The sequence below is a fragment of the Callospermophilus lateralis genome, chromosome 8 (genome assembly GCF_048772815.1).
Source record: "Callospermophilus lateralis isolate mCalLat2 chromosome 8, mCalLat2.hap1, whole genome shotgun sequence".
In the NCBI taxonomy this organism is placed as follows: domain Eukaryota; kingdom Metazoa; phylum Chordata; class Mammalia; order Rodentia; family Sciuridae; genus Callospermophilus; species Callospermophilus lateralis.
The window spans coordinates 80,830,922-80,847,797 of record NC_135312.1 but is presented as its reverse complement, the minus strand read 5'-3'; the positions used below and the strand labels follow the sequence as shown (position 1 = coordinate 80,847,797).

General features: G+C 36.8%; 1 protein-coding gene and 1 pseudogene across 1 annotated transcript in view; both read right to left on the bottom strand.

Moving 5' to 3' along the window:
• The window catches only part of Arsj (arylsulfatase family member J), an 82,418-nt gene that overhangs the window by 20,173 nt on the left and 45,369 nt on the right, over positions 1–16,876 (bottom strand). The window lies entirely within an intron of this gene.
• LOC143406103 (ATP synthase F(1) complex catalytic subunit beta, mitochondrial pseudogene) lies at positions 8,458–10,022 on the bottom strand (annotated as a pseudogene).

The window sequence follows — 16,876 nt, the reverse complement described above, 5'->3', positions numbered from 1 at the left end:
AATTAGCAAGTTAAATATAGTTATTGCCCTAATATTTATTATAAGTCATATTTCCTCCATTATCACAGGTACAGTAGCATGCATAAATTTCATATAGTAATTCTTTTCATTTAACATTCTCTATTATGTAGAAAAGTACTCAGAGTATTTGCTATATTGTTCTCTGGACTGGAAATATTTATAGTGATGATAGTAATTTTCAAAACCAAAAAGAAAAATAGGAAAACAAACACATTCTGAATATTTCTAATAGATGAAACCTACTGCCTGGAAACACACCCCTGGGGTGAAATGCTCCCACTTGCTGACTATCTGAACATCTTTATCACAATTTCCTGTACCTCTGTTGCTGAAGTTAAAGAGTATTCTTTTCTTAGTTATCGCTGAGCATGAAGAGCCCATGGTCAGCATTTTCTCTCTAATAGTGATCATATATTTTTTTCCTCTGGGAATGATATTCCCAAAGTACTAGAAAAGTGAAAAGGAATCACTGCTAAGGTAGATGATTTCCCTTTGTGCAGGGTGGGAAGGGCACTAACTGGAAAGATCCATGTTGGTTATCTCACAGGTTCTCTGGCAGCTCTGCTTTGTCTTTTGCAATAAGTTTGTTCTTGCACTATGGATTGGGTCCACAGCCCGGCATGTCCTTGGAGGTAACCACTCATTTTTGGGTGCATGTGGGAAAGGAAATATATCTGCTAAAAGTCAGGTCAGTGGAAGGATTGGTAGAGGCTGTACTCTGGATACTGTGCCTTGACATTATAGGAATTTTTTTTCAGCAACGTATTGTGTTAAGAAAAGCCACCAACATTAAGAATCAAAATTCCTGGATTTTTAATTCTGTTTTTTTGTAACCTTGAGCAAGTCAATCTGAAGCTCAGTCTCTTCATTTGTAAAGAAGACATCAATAATAGTGTTATATCAACTCCACAGTATTATTTTGAGGGAGAGATGTAGGATTAAATAAAATAAAACATAAATTTTATTGTAAACTGTAAAATGTTTTGTAAATGCTAGTTATAATTAATTGTTCCCACATATTCTTTTGCCCTTTTTGTTCATCATCCTTCAATTCCATGTCCTCTTCCTCCTCCTGCTCTACTGTGTGCAAGTGAAGAAACCAAAACCAAACCAAACCAAAACACAATACCATTTTTCGGGTGAGGTGAAACAGTATTTCTTTCTGTCTCCTAGTAGTCAGACTGGAATTACCAAGTGTCAAACTAAACTAAGGTTTAGTCCACGGAGTTGCTCTTTATTTTTCTTTGACCAATGTGGCAGTTTCTTTAAATATTTATGAAGGACTGTGAAGAAACACTTCACATTCCTCTATAGGGAAATCCAAGTTACTTGCCAATTATTCAGGTTTATTTTCTTCAAAACAACAAATATGTGGAATGGGGACAGTTTGTAAAAAGGAGTTTAGGTGTAGAATCTTTAGGAATATTTATGGTATGCTGACTGACTTACAATTACTTATAGACAAAACCCAACTGTTCTATTAGTTGCTTGAGTTAGACTTTCCATTATTAATTTAATATGTACATCTTCTGAAAGTAAAGAATTTTTTTTTCCAAAATTCTCTTTGGAGTGCTTTAATATTATTAAGTAATGTTTATTTCTCTTTCCAGAAGAAAAATTTGATGGATAAAACTCAGGTGGGGTATTCTACCCATTTTTTTTTGCTTGTTCTTTACTCATATTATAAATATCAAAATATTGCAAAAGGACTGCATCTCTGACCTGGGAAACTATACCCATGATTGACCATAGATTTCGTATCATGGGATGCTCCTAAAAGATACCTTTAAGATTCCTTGCAGTAAATATTTCCTTTAAAGTGCTGCTTCTAGTGCCTGTTGCCCCTTTGCTTGTACCAAGAGGAAATGTGTGCCCTTCTGCTATGCCTTGCCTGTCACCTGCTCTTAAGATTTGTATTATAACATTAAAAATTGTCCCCCCTCCTCCCCCGCCCCGCAAGAACTTTTACAATCCTGAAAGGTAAAATGCTGTCTTAGCTGTCTTGCCACTATGATATAAGACAGAGTCTGAAAATCAGGTTAGTAATATTTTATAATAGTAATAAAAATGCTTGTAAAAGCACAATTAACTAAAAATTATATTCAGAAGCTGTATTAATATATTTCTTAAATTGTCATATTTAGAAGATTTAGAAACACACATTAACAAAATAGATCATTCATGACAATATAGTTGAAAGGATACTAAGGGAAAAATAAGTGTTTGGACCTGTTAAAGATGAATGTTATTCCCTTTATAACTTTCCAGTGTATTATTAGGGTGTCTAATATGATTGATATATGGTTACCAATAACTCAGCAATTCTATTTCACATCCATTTCATTGAGTTTATTTTACTTTGAAATTACTGCCCTGGGAAAAACTTAGAATTAAAATGACAAATTTATCAAAAAGAACTTTATGCCTCTGTTTCCTCATTTGCATAAAATGGGGTTTATAATAGCAACTTTCCCATGTGAGGACAGAAGGGGTTAATATATGTGAAGTGCTTAGGATAGTGCCTAGCATGTAAAAACACAGCAATTTCAGAGTTGAGTATTATCATTGGCAAATCTAATACACTTTCTGGCCTATAGGTTGTTGTCTGGTCTTACTTAACAATAGTAAATAAAATTCTGCAAAATACTACCACTTGTCAATTGTTGGTGCAGTACCAAAAAACAAAATACAAAAACCACCCCATTGTTACCTGAAAAAACAACTCAACTAAATCTCCCTTTCCCAACTATATACCTCTATGAGGCTGATTTTTATTCATATGCTTCAATAGAAACAACAAATAACAATGAGAAATCCAGTTACTTTCAATTAAGATAAATGTTTATTTATTTATTTATTTATTTTTTTATTTTTTTATTTATTTATTTTTTTTTTCATCTTCCATACATTTGATTCAAATGAGTTATGCATTTCCATTTTTACTCCAAATACAGATTGCAGGATCACATCAGTTACACATTCACAATGTTTACATAATACCATATTAGTGACTGTTGTATTCTGCTGACTTTCCTATCCCCTACTATCCCCCCTCCCCTCCCCTCTCATCTTCCCTCTCTACCTCATCTGTTGTTGTTCCGTTCTCTCCCTCCCCCCCCCTTTCCCCTCACAACCTTGTATATGTGATTTCGTATAAAAATGAGGGTTTCCTTCCGTTTCCATGCAATTTCCCTTCTCTCTCCCTTTCCCTCCCATCACTCGTCTCAGTTTAATGTTAATATTTTCCTCATGCTCTTTCCCTCTGTTCAGTTCTTAGTTGCTCTCCTTAAATCAAAGAAGACATTTGGCATTTGTTTTTTAAGGATTGGCTAGCTTCACTTAGCATAATCTGCTCTAATGCCATCCATTTCCCTGCAAATTCAATGATTTTGTCATTTTTTAGTGCTGCATAATACTCCATTGTGTATAGATGCCACATTTTTTTTATCCATTCATCTATTGAAGGGCATCTAGGTTGGTTCCACAGTCTTGCTATTGTGGATTGTGCTGCTATGAACATGGATGTGGCAGTATCCCTATAGCATGCTCTTTTAAGGTCCTCAGGAAATAGTCCGAGGAGGGCGATAGCTGGGTCAAATGGTGGTTCCATTCCCAGCTTTCCCAGGAATCTCCATACTGCTTTCCATATTGGCGGCACCATTTTGCAGTCCCACCAGCAATGTACAAGTGTACCCTTTTCCCCACATCCTCGCCAGCACTTATTGTTGTTTGACTTCCTAATGGCTGCCAATCTTACTGGAGTGAGATGGTATCTTAGGGTGGTTTTGATTTGCATTTCTCTGACTGCTAGAGAAGGTGAGCATTTTTTCATGTACTTATTAATTGACTGTATGTCTTCTTCTGAGAAGTGTCTGTTCAGGTCCTTGGTCCATTTGTTGATTGGGTTATTTGTTATCTTATTGTTTAATTTTTTGAGTTCTTTGTATATTCTGGAAATTAGGGCTCTATCTGAAGTGTGAGGAGTAAAGATTTGTTCCCAGGATGTAGGCTCCCTATTTATTTCTCTTATTGTTTCTCTTGCTGAGAAAAAACTTTTTAGTTTAAGTAAGTCCCATTTGTTTATTCTTGTTATTAACTCTTGGGCTATGGGCGTCCTATTAAGGAATTTGGAGCCTGACCCCACAATATGTAGATCGGAGCCAACTTTTTCTTCTATCAGGTGCAGGGTCTCTGCTTTGATATCAAGCTCCTTGATCCATTTTGAGTTAAATGTTAAAGAGACTAGCAAAAAAAAAAAAAAAAAAAAGACAAGTAATGCTACTCTTTACTCATTTTTTGTTTTGAAGATTATATATATATATGAAAGTTCTAATTATATCAGGTAAATAGTTAGGATTTTTAAATGAATACATATTTTTAAAAAATTGCTTTAATTTCTATTTTTTTGAAAAAATTATTTTTAAAGACAAAATAACATGCAGATTTTAATACTATTCATGTTAATGGGGAAGACTTCTACGTTTCTTTTTTCAACTTCTAGAGGAGTTTGCTTTCATTTTTTACAAAGAGTTAAAAACAAATAAGCAAAAAAATAACCAGTTCTCAGGTCTGGGTTGCACTGGATTTGAGAGATATGTTGTCCTGGACTAGAGGATAAGATTTAGCCGAGACCAAGGACTCAGCTATAGAAAGAGTTGACTGTGAGGCTGTGAACCCCTAGTAATTAACAGAAATCCTCAAAAGACTACCAGACCACTAGGAATTGAAATCAATTTTATATAATCAGATCTCAAATGAAAACATAAATCCATGTGACAGCAAAGCATTAGAGAAGTCATTTCTTGATGTTTCTGCATAAGCTTCTGCAAAGTGGAAAATAATAACTTACATCACGGGGCCACGGACAAGCCTTAAAAATCATGAAATAAAGAGCAGAGGCACTATATGAGGTAATGTAAAGAAAATGTATGTGTAAACAATAATGCACAAATGGTTATTGTTGATTTTGCTAAAGTAGCCAATGGAGCCCTGGATCTTCAACCAGAGCACAGGATTTTCAGGCCATGCTTCATCATCTGGCTTCTTCTCTTATCCCTTTGAAACCTAACTTTCCCCATCTGTTTGTGGTAGGACAGATATGCACTATAGTTGTGGGATTTGGGACATGAAAGTGTGTAAGTTGGGGAGCCAGAGAAATGACAGAAACCCACTGCTATGTCGCATAAATCCACATCTTTGGAAAACTAGTAATGTCTCAAAAATGCAAGGGGAATTTTGTGGAGGAGCTGAGGTTCGTGACTGGCCTGGGCATGACAAGGGGAGGAAACTAAAAGATGGATAGATGCAGAAATGCAACTGAGAAAAGCAAAGAAATGATGAAGAGTCAAAATAGTTCTGTATGTAACAAAAATCATGTTCTGTAGGTTGAGTGTGGCCAAATTTTATTGAGGATTTCTAGAAGGAACTAGAAACCAACTAAGTTTGTAAAGGAAAGCATTTCCTTCTGTGTATTGTATGTATTGTATTGTTCCATCCCCCTTCAAATTTTAATAGAAGAGGCAGTTTGAGATTCCTTTGCATATTTGTTGGAGTAGAACCTTTTAGCTAACATCTAGTTTATGAGAGAACAAAAACCACCATTCTGCCAAAGATATAGTTTTTCTCCAGGTCAAGATAGTTTCAGTGAGGATGAAAAGGTTTCCAAGGAAATTCATGTCTTCATGAATGTTCAAATATCATAAAATATTCTCTAGGAAAGCACTCAGTTTCTCTTAGGTTCAACTGAACATGCTTAAAACACAACCATAAACATAAATTTTATCAAGAATACTTTCCAATATCCCTGCACGTTGAGGGTTCTTCATATATTTGCAGAAATGAATCTGAAAAACTATTAGTGATACACCTAAAAAAATACACTAGTCAACATCAGGAAACCTCTTCAAAAATTAACAAACTTTCTTTTAGAAAATAAGGATTCTGGAATTGGAGAACTCCGTGGTTGTTTGATTCTAACAATGTAAAATGGTAGCTTTTATTATCAATTAAAAGATGAAAGTTGTCTCTCCTAAAATGAGAACTTTGTCTAAGAAGAGAAATCATAATTTAGAATATAAAGGAAGATTTTAGAATATAAAGGAAGATTTGGAACTCCTAAATAGCAATGTGGCCCAGGAAACCACAAATGTCATATTCACATTCTTGAACAATTTGATCTGGGCCACGGACAAGCCTTAAAAATCATGAAATAAAGAGCAGAGGCACTTGTAATGTTACACTGCAACATTAAAGCTAGGCCTACTACAAAGGGATGGCTGCACTGCACAGATACAGTATGGAGCTGGTTAAGTTCACGGGAGAGAGCAAGATGTTGTTCGAAATTCTCTGAAACACACACACACACACACACACACACACATTTTAAAATAACTGTAAATGTGATACTCACTGGGAAACTGGAGAATAGAAATAAAATTTAGAAGGCTCAGACTTTGGGTCCTCTTTGGTTAAAACAAACTGTAGAACACAAAGGTATTTTGTGACAAGCCTAGAGAGAAAGGAGGTCTGGGTGACATTAGTGGTCTGCAGCTTTCTCAAAATGTGTAGAACATTGCTCATTTCAGTAATAGAAGGAAGGGTACAAAGAACAGTTCTGTTAGGAGACTGGGAGTCGGGTGTGTGTTGGTAAAGTAAAAATTCTTTTAATTTGTGCATGTTCTTTTTGTTATTATCTTGGATGATTGCTCCTTTGTTTGTTTACGGAGAAGGGGCAAAAGGCTTTCCGAGTTACTCACCTGAATTACAAAATTTGTTTAATCTACCAGGGATATAACTTTTAACCAAGAGATTCAGGGCTCCAGACACTACAAAGCCGATTAAACACAATTGTTATGGGGAATTTTCTTCATTTAGACTGTAATGAAGCCAGCAGCTTAGTGAATATTAACCTATCATTCTAGGAATAATCTCCTCAGCCTTGTGTTAATTAAACTAGCACATAGCCTAGCTTTTCTTCTTAATTGTGAAGCTGCAAGCACGTTGTATCCAGCTTTCTCTTTTGCAAACTACTGAAATAAAGGCTGCACCTGGCAATTTCTAATCCAAATATACGATAAAATCTCATCTTTTAATGTAGCCATATGCCGACAACCTGGTGCACAACCACCACTGAATGGGATACTTTGATGAAAACTTTAGCAAAAATGGACAAATACAAGGAATTCTCAAGTAGTCATAAGAATAATTCAAATAACAGACAATGTGTTTGATGACATGGATGGGGTAGGTATTTCCCCTTTGTGGTCCATCTCCAATTCATTGACACGGAGGTTTGTCCTACATGAAAGGACATTGAAAAATCCCAGGAAATATTTACATCTCTAATTTCCTAAGGGCCACTGTCACATTAAGTAAAACCTTATACCTTTGTCAAAGAGGTTATGTTGGGAGAACACTGAGTTGAAATCCTTGGTGTGAAATTATAAACCAGCCCAAATCTGATATCATTATTCAATTTTAAATAGTTTTAATTGGTAAGAGTTTGTAATCAATGAGGAAATGTATTTGAACACCTAATTTTTATACTTGAAATGTAAATAGGAGGATGACAAATATTTGAATTGTTCCTTATGATTAGCTATTGTTCCATGTTTCATTGTGTTGTGGGTAACATAATGTTGTCACATCAAGTCTATTGGTATGCTTTTATTTTTTCCAAACATACTAGACATGTTCAGTAGTTATTCATTAGAAGAATGATAGATTCAACTCTGATCAGTCATTGTTATATTCTCACAATTGGGAAATACTAATATTTAGAGTTGTCTTTATAATTTTACTCACATATTAAAGAAGACAAGAAAATACTATTTGGTCATAACTGGCATCAAGGAGTTACAGAATATCATGAATCAATGTGACATTACTTTAGAAGGTTCTAGCTGGTGAATTTTCAAACACATCAGTTTTGTTTGATTACCTGAAAGCAATTTGCTATAGTAATATTCATATTCCTTTCCAGTGCCCTACATGGAACAGTGCAACATGTTTTACATATAAAAAGGTCAAATGACCCATGTGATGGATAACTTTATGTCTGTTTGGCTAAATAAAATTCTATTGGCCCATACTGCTCTAGTATAAGACTGTATAGGTCGAAATTTTAGTTCCAGACTTATTAGCAGTGTGAACTTGGCCTCTCTATGCTTTAGATTTCTCATATGTAAACGATAATGGAAGAATTTACTACCTTGAGTTGTTTTGAGAATTAAAAGTTGTAGTATATGTAAAGCACTTGGCATTTTTATTTTTGAGTGGTGTACATTCTTTTGGAAACTTTAAATAACCTTCAAACAGAACATAATGTCTTCAATCAGGTTCTTGTGTGGCCTACACAGGAAACTGTGGTTTTTAGGATTAAAGGCAAGGAGAGGGCAAATACACTGGATGAGTACCTAAGTTTGGCCAGAGAACCTCTCACGATGAATACTCTTCAGCCATCAGCTTTTGCCACACATTCTTCAATGGGTCCCACCATCTAGAAGGCTTGTTCTGGGAGATGGTCATATTCACCTGTCAAAATCTTCTGGAATCCTTTGATGGTCTCCTGCAGGGGTACCAGCTTGTCCCTATGACCCATGAAGACCTCAGCAACATGGAATGACTGAGACAAGAAACGCTGTATTTTCCATGCATGGGACACAGTCAACTTGTCTTCCTTGGGAAATTTGTCCATACCCAGGATGGCAATGATATCCTGGAGGGATTTGTAGTCCTGCAGGATCTTTTGACTCCAGAGGCACCATCATAATGCTCATTGCCAACACTGTTGGGACCCATGATGTGAGAGGTGGAGTCTAGAGGATCCACAACTGGGTAGATGCCCTACTCAGCAATCTCACAGGACAGCATGGTAGTAGCACCCAAATGGGCAAAGGTAGTGGCAGGGGCAGGGTCAGTCAGGTCATCAGCAGGCACATAGGTAGCCTGTACAGAGGTGATAGGTCCCTTCTTGGTAGTGGTGATTCTTTCCTGCATGGTGCCCATGTCAGTGGCCAGGGTGGACTGATAGCCTACAGCAGAAGGGATTCTGGCCAATAAGGCAGATACCTCTGAACCAGTCTGGGTGAAGCTCAAGATGTTTCAATAAACAGCAGTACATCTTGACCTTCTTGGTCCCTGAAGTATTCGGCCACAGTCAGTCCAGTAGCTCTGACCAGGCATGAGCACCAGGTGGTTCATTCATTTGACCATACACTGGCATTACCTTGGAGGTAGCATCTTTTAAGTTGATAACACCAGATTCAATCATTTCATGGTATAAGTCATTGCCTTCATGGGTCCTCTAAGCAACACCAGCAAATACAGAGTAACCACCATGGGATTTGGCAAAATTGTTAATTAACTCCATGATCGGCACTGTCTTGCCAACTCCAGCACCACCAAAGAGCCCAATTTTGCCACCCTTGGCATAGGTGCTAGCAGATCCATAACCTAAATACCAGTCACCAGAATTTCTTGCTCAATACTCATCGCAATGAACTCAGAAGTCTCACCATGAATAGGAGAAAATTGTTTGTTTTTGATTGGGCTTCTCTCATCAATAACTTCTCCAGTGACATTCATGATTCTGCTCAAGGTCTCAGTACCAACAAGAATTTTGATTGGTGCACCAGAATCTAAGACTTTCTGACCTCTAACCAAGCCTTCTCTCCCATCCATAGCAATGGTTCTTATTGTGCTCTCACCCAAATGCTGGGCCACTTCCAAAACCAGCCTGGTCTCTGTGCCTTGCACTTCCAGGGCATTTAGGATAAGCGATAATCCCTCATCACACTGGACATCCACTACTGCACCAATGATTGCCATGATGCGCCAGGTGGCTGGGCCTGCCTTTGTGCTGCATAGTCTCTGGCAGTCTGGACCGCGGCTGGGGTGGCCTGAAGTAAAAGCTGGGCTTGGGGTAACGATGCCGAAGGGCTGAGTCTCTGCAAGGCTCCAGAGGCCAACGCAGCAGCCACACGACCTACAAGACTCAACATGGCAGAGTCCAGGTAGAGACTCAAGCACTTGGCATTTTGTAAGCATTTAATAATTGTTAGCCCTCACCATTAGTAAATATTACCATAGTCTTCAATTCTAAAATAGATATTTTTCATAACTTAATTCAAAATTATTAAGTATTTCATAATCAACTTACATATTCAGGGTGCTTTTATTTAATATGTTGGATTCTGTACTATTAATTGCATTTTATAATCACTAAAATATGAAATGTTCTAGAAGTGATGCATTTATCAAATTTACATATCAAACAATTAAAAGCATCACAAGAAGGAAATAGGTGTGAACAGCCATGAGAGTCCCTGTAAGAGAAGCAGCCTCATAAACACAGAACAGAGAAAAGGGTGTAGCCTGTGACCTAATCCTCAACAGTAATTATGTGAGGGAAGAATTTGGGTAGATGTCAAAGTCACTGGGTACAGAGATCTAGTACCTACCTCAGTAGGCAGAAGGCAAAACAAACAAAAACCAAAACAAAAAACAAAACAAAACAACAACAAAAAAACAGATTAGAAGCACTATTTTTAATTATCATCCTTTAAAATTTCTATCTTGGAATTTTTTCTCTCTCTTTTTTTTCCTTTTCCCTTTCCCTTTCCCCTTCCTTCTTTCCTCCCTCCCTTTCCCCTACCCCTCTCTTTCTTTCTTTCCAGGGATTGAACCCAGGAGTTCTTAACCACTGAGCATCATCCCAGCCCTATTTATTTTTCATTTTGAGACAGGGTTTTGCTAAGTTGCATAGGGCCTCACTAAATTGCTGAGGCTGGCTTTGAATTTTTGAGCCTTCTGCCTCAGCCTCCTGAGCCACTGGGATTACAGGTGTGTCCCATCCTGCCTGGCTGGGAATATTATATTTTTATATTGTATATTATTTGTATATTTAATGCATGATTAAAAAATACACATTTGTTAGGGATAATTGCTAATATTTTCATTCAAAGATGTGATTAAAAATTAGAATTAATTTGAATCAAAACATTTGAATCATAAATATTACTACCAGTTCTAAACTCATTCACCTGTTTTTGCTTATAATTTGATTTCCATTCATGGAGAGAGTGAACACAATATTTATGCCACCATAATAGTATTTTAAACAATATGACAATTTGTATTTTAGGTTAATAAATATATAATCTGGTATGTATGTATTTACCTTCATCCAGGCTACTAAGAATTTCTTCCTAAAGAAAAGACCCATTTTCACTGCCATGCCTGAAAATTCAAATATTGGACCCTGAACCATGGAAACTTAAAAGTAAAATATCACTCAATTAAGTATAACAATTAAGTCATGCTTTTTAATCTTATTTTTCAATATGGTCTACACATGTTTCTGATTCTGTTAAGTGTAGGAAAATATCCAGTCAATAAAAGTAAAAATAAATATGCATAACAATAAAGACAGTCAATGACTCAGCCTCCTTTTACTTTAATCCAAATTCAGCATTTTAAGCAAGAAAGAAAGGAACAGAATGGATTTTCCCTCTTTATTAACAACCTTACTCTTCTCTTGGATCTATCATGATCCAAGATTAAGTGAAAAAAAAGGGGGGGGGGGAAGAATTTATGAGATAACTAAAGCAAAAAAGGGTAGAGTTTAGGAGACCAATCAAATAAAAGGAGTTTGCAAAGAATAGCTGTTGTTTTCACTTGCTTAGGAGATCAAAGCTTAGAAGAGATTCAAGAAAGAACAGATGCACTCTCCCATGCTCCATGCCTCATTTCATGATGTTACCAAGATTTGTTGAAAGTAAATGTCTCTAAGAAAGTATTTTTACCTAGTTAGGATTAAAAATAATTTTTGAATGATTTTGGAATGAGGAGAGGTTAAATGTTCTTTTCCTCTGAGGAATCTTTACACACAAGCAAGAACTCATGTCAAGAATGTTTATAAGAAAAAAATAATCAATAGAATTGAAAAACAGGAGATATCTTGATCCAGGAGAAATTAAAATGTAATTTTAATTTCTGTATCAAAACAAACTGAAAAGGGAATGAAGGTAAATGAAATTGTTAATACCCATCAGGAAAGAATGATGAGAATTCATAATAAATTGACAATAGACTAGAGCTCAGCATCACCGTCTCAAAAATGGCTCTGTATATTCAGCTTAACATGACTGTAGCCATCTTGATCACTCATTGCCTCAGAGAAACCCTAGTCAGTTTTTCTTCCATAGCTTCCCAGCATACTGAAAACAGATAAAACATTACAGTAGTCTATAGAGTTTTAATGCCAGGTAGTGGTGCCGGGACTGTACTTGACTCTGATATTAGCTTAAGATAAACCAGTTACATTCTGACATGAAGTCACTTTTGTCTCAACCAATATATTAACCCCTCCTTCAGACTCAAATTGCAGGGCTTCAACGGGTCTTTATGTTGCCTAGCACCATGCTTCCATCAGTAAGTCCCCCCAAAACTGTACTCTGCAATCCTGGATCTGTCTGCCTCTCATAGCAACTTGGAATCTATTCTTCTACACTGGAACTGAACTGTTTTGGAAAAGTAGAAGTGAGAAGAAACCATTAGAAGACCAGAAGAAAGGGAAAAGATGCACGAAATGGCAGAGAGGAAATAGTTTAGAGATTTAAATAATTTGATATTAGATAATTGGCAATTATCTAATTTTTATTCAAAAAGATTGTTGCTAAACAATTTGGCTAAAAACGTATTTTTAAATAATTAAAGCTCATTCATAGACCAGAAATTTGGTTTACTAGAGTACTAAGCCCTGCCATAACCATGATAAAGCAAAATATTTTTAGTGAAGGTTAGACTCCAGGGAATGGAAGGGGAATATGGGAGATAGGAAGTTATGTGAATCCACAGATTTACTCAAGAAGTAGACGACAAAGCATTATGAATATCTGGAACCATAGCCTAGATCTGACAAAACTCATAAAAACCATTCCCTAAACAAGTTTTCTTTTTCTTTCATAAGCTGAGTTAACTTAGGCTAAATTTACACAGACTATTAATTTTTAAGTGATTCAAAATGGAATTCTCTAGCAAGAGTTAAAGACCCTATTTTTATTCATATTCTACCTTTCAACTCAGGAACCTCAAAACACTCTTATTTAATAACTTTTTTTTTTTTTTTACTGTCTACTGGCAAGACCCGCCCTGATGAGACTGAGGTCCCCATTTCTCTCTGGCTCAGCTCCAATTCCATTTTATCCTTTATTACTGTTTAAGTCATGCATCAGATGAAATCTGGGTCTCCTCTTGTTTCAGACTCTAATTCTTCTCTGGCTCTGAACATTCCTTTCTGCTCCCATCCCTGACTCCTCCCAGTGATATGTGCCCTCTGCAACCCTCAGGTAGTCAGAAACAGTTTCCTTTGCCTCAATCTCTTGGTGAAAATAACCTGCATCTTCTTGGTGCCACAGAAAACTGGCTCTCTGAAGACACTCCAATCCCTGTGGCTCTCTTTCAGGGGTGGTCCTATTCCATACCTTTCATATTACTGGGCCTGGAAATGGGTAGATACCCCATTTGCATTTCATTACTACTTCCAAACAATCTCTCTTCTCTTATAAACCCTAATCCTTAAACCCATGTTATCAGAATATAGACTCTACTGCTCTTGTTTAGTGTTTGACCTACTGTCAGACACTATTCAGTTCTACTTCAATATCCACATGGAAGATTCTTTCAATGCCTGGACTCTTGGTTTATTGAGTTTTTCTTTTCCTATAATCTTGTATTCCCAGTGACATGAATAATCATGACCTAGAAGATCTAACAGAAAGGCAAAATCACAGTTTTAAATATGTAATTTCTAATAATTCTTATTGAGACAACAGTTTCATTTATTCTATTACCTTTTTGCTGTCCCTTACTCTGTTAGAGTCTGTAAACAAGTCAGGATGGTGCCTGGCATTTTGCCAGAGAAATGTTAGAGTCTGTAAACAAGTCAGGATGGCGCCTGGCAAAATGCCAGAGGGAGTGGTTTGTGAAGTAAGGCCAGCGAGCCATTAAGTGTGGAGATTCCTTATTGGTTGACTGCTGTATCTAGTTTATACTAATTAAGATAAGCTGTGTGGAATGTATAAATACCACTCCTGTCCTACAATAAACGGCTCCTACACCTGCTGTATCAATCCACACAAGTTGTTCGTCACCCCCCCCACCCCCCCACCCCCCCCACCCCCCCCACCCCCGGTTATTTTGCTGCAGCCGGGCTGCGGCATTACTCCATTGCTTTTTGTCTAAATTCCATGTTCCATCCTGGTCATTACTCCTTGCTCATTTGTGCAATTCTATTTTCTTCCCTCTCACTTTATCATAGTCTCTTGGTAAAACTCTAATTCTTCCTAATCTACCCTGTGGCCTTGACCATTCCCGAGAAAAATCTAAACTGATGCATACTGTTTGCTATGTTCTGAATGTATCCCCTCAAAATATTGAAACTCAATCACCAATATGAAAGTATTAGAGATAGGGCCTTAGGAGGTGATGAGCTCATGAGGGTAGATCCTCTTATTAAAAGCAATCAGATGGAGTGTCCTTGCCCCTTCTTCCATGTGAGGATTTAGCAAGACGGTGACATGTTTTCAGCAGAGAGCACGTTCTCATCAGACACGAGTCTCCTGAATGGATCTTGGAAGTCCCAGCTTCTAGAACGGTAAGAAGTAAATTTCTGTCATTTATAAATTATAAGGTATTTTGTTAGGAGCCCAAATGGACTGGTATACTGGTCTCACTTTGAAGTCACAGCCACTAACCTGAAGTAGACCCTTAATGCTGGCCATGAGTCCTGCTTGATTTCACTCATTTATTGCCTCACTCGTTTTCCTAAGTAAATATTTCATAACACACTCTTCCTCTCAGATCTCTAACAATTTGTCATGCTTTAGATGTGGTGTCCTCTAAAAGCTCACATATGAGACAGTGCAAGGTTTGGGGAGAAATGACTAGTTATAGCTTTAGTCTAGTCAGTGAATTAATTTCTGATTGGATTAATTGAGTGGTGACTGGAGGCAAGTGCAGAGTGACTGGAGGCAGTAGTTCATTAGGAAGAGGGGCTATGGAGTATATATTTTGTATCTGGACCGTGGAGAGCCTTTCTCTGATTCCTGATCACCATATGAGCTGCTTCCCTCTGTCAGACTCTTCTGCCATGATGTTCTGCCTCACCTTGACCCCAAGGAATGGAGCCAGCCTTCTATGCATTAAGACCTCTGACACCATGAGACCTCAAATAAACTTTTCCTCTTCTACAGTTGTTTGGGTTGGGTCTTTAAGTCACAGCAATGAAAAAGGTGACTAAAACACAATTCTTGATCCTCTCAATAGACACAGAAAAAGCATTTGACAAAATACAGCAACCCTTCACGTTCAAAACACTAGAAAAACTAGGGATAACAGGAACATATCTCAACATCGTAAAGAATATCTATGTTAAGCCCCAAGCCAACATCATTCTAAATGGAGAAAAATTGAAAGCATTCCCTCTAAAAACTGAAACAAGAAAGGGATGCCCTCTTTCACCACTTCTATTTAACATAGTTCTTGAAACACTGATCAGTACGATTAGACGAAAGAAATTAAAGGGATACAGATAGGAAAAAAAGAACTTAAATTAGCACTATTTGCTAGTGATATGATTCTATACCTAGAAGACCCAAAAAGTTCCACCAGAAAACTTCTAGAACTAGTACATGAATTCAGCAAAGTAGCAGGATATAAAACCAACACCCATAAATCAAAGGCATTTCTGTCTATCAGTGACAACTTCTCAGAAAGGGAAACGAGGAAAACTATGCCTTTTACAATAGCCTAAATAAAATAGAATAAAATACTTGGGATCAATTTAATGAAAGAGGTAAAAGAGCTATACAATGAAAACTCAAAAGCCCTAAAGAAAGAAATCAAAGAAGACCTTAGAAGATGGAAAGATCTACCTTGTTCTTGGATAGGCAGAATTAACATTATCAAAATGACCATACTACCAAACTGTACAGATTTAATGCAATTCTTATCAAAATCCCAATGGCATTCCTCACAGAAATAGCAAAAGCAATCATGAAATTCATCTTGAAAAATAAAAGCTCCAGAATATCTAAAGCAGTCTTTAGCAGGAAGAATGAAACAGGTGGCATTACTATACCAGAACTTAAACTATACTACAGAACAATAGTAACAAAAACAGCATGGTATTGGCACCAAAACAGACTGATAGACCAATGGTACAGAATAGGGGACATAGAGACAAACCCACAGAATTACAATTATCTTATATTAGACAAAGGTGCCAAAAATATACATTGGAGAAAAGATGGCCTCTTCAACAAATGGTACTGGGAAAACTGGAAATTCATATGCAACAAAATAAAATTAAGCCCCTGTCTCTCACCATGCACAAAAGTCAACTCAAAATGGATCAAGGATCTAGGAATTAAACCAGAGATTCTGTGTCTAATAGAAGAAAAAGTAGGCCCTAATCTCCATTATGTTGGATTAGGTCCCAACTTCCTTAATAAGACTCTTATAGTGCAAGAATTAAAATCAAGAATCAATAAATAAAATGGACTCAAACTAAAAAGTTTCTTCTCAGCAAAAGAAACAATCTGTGAGGTTAATAGAGAGCCTACATCCTGGGAGCAAATCTTTACCCCTCACACATTAGATACAGCACTAATCTCTAGGTACATAAAGAACTCAAAAAGCTAAGCACAAAAAACCAAATAATCTAATCAGTAAATGGGCCAAGGACCTGAGCAGACACTTCTCAGAAGAGGATACCAATCAATCAAAAAATATATGGAAAAACATTCATCATCTCTAGCAATTAGAGAAATGTAAATCAAAACTATTCTAAGAT